At 42.2% G+C, this 709-nt stretch overlaps 1 non-coding gene across 1 annotated transcript; it reads right to left on the reverse strand.

The window, feature by feature from the left end:
* Positions 1-399: 399 nt before the first annotated feature.
* On the reverse strand, positions 400-507 carry LOC130983633 (small nucleolar RNA R71). The gene has a single exon (XR_009087615.1). It is a non-coding gene; the product is annotated as a small nucleolar RNA R71 (small nucleolar RNA).
* Positions 508-709: the final 202 nt, after the last annotated feature.

Below are 709 nucleotides of genomic sequence, written 5' to 3' on the forward strand. Positions count from 1 at the left end.
GCCGAAAACAACAACAATGCCAACAATGCAAGGAAGGTGCTGGGTGACTTTACTGCACCTACTCCCGACTTCTATGGGAGAAGCATCTCTATCCCTGCCATTGGAGCAAACAACTTTGAGCTTAAGCCTCAATTAGTTTCTCTAATGCAACAGAATTGCAAGTTCCATGGACTTCCAATGGAAGATCCTCATCAGTTTTTAGCTGAGTTCTTGCAAATCTGTGACACAGTCAAGACTAATGGGGTTGACCCTGAGGTCTACAGACTTATGCTATTCCCTTTTGCTGTAAGAGACAGAGCTAGAATATGGTTAGACTCACAACCTAAAGATAGCCTGGACTCTTGGGAAAAGCTAGTCAATGCCTTCTTGGCAAAGTTCTTTCCACCTCAAAAATGGAGTAAGCTTAGAGTGGAAGTCCAAACCTTCAGACAGAAGGATGGAGAATCCCTCTATGAAGCTTGGGAAAGATACAAACAATTAATCAGAAAATGTCCCTCAGACATGCTTTCTGAATGGAGCATCATAGGTATCTTCTATGATGGTCTCTCTGAACTATCCAAGATGTCTTTGGATAGCTCTGCTGGAGGATTTCTTCATCTGAAGAAGACGCCTACAGAAGCTCAAGAGCTAATTGAAATGGTTGCAAATAACCAATTCATGTACACTTCTGAAAGAAATCCTGTGAACAATGGGACTAGTCAGAAGAAAG

This window comes from Arachis stenosperma, chromosome 5 (assembly GCF_014773155.1).
Source record: "Arachis stenosperma cultivar V10309 chromosome 5, arast.V10309.gnm1.PFL2, whole genome shotgun sequence".
NCBI classification, from domain to species: domain Eukaryota; kingdom Viridiplantae; phylum Streptophyta; class Magnoliopsida; order Fabales; family Fabaceae; genus Arachis; species Arachis stenosperma.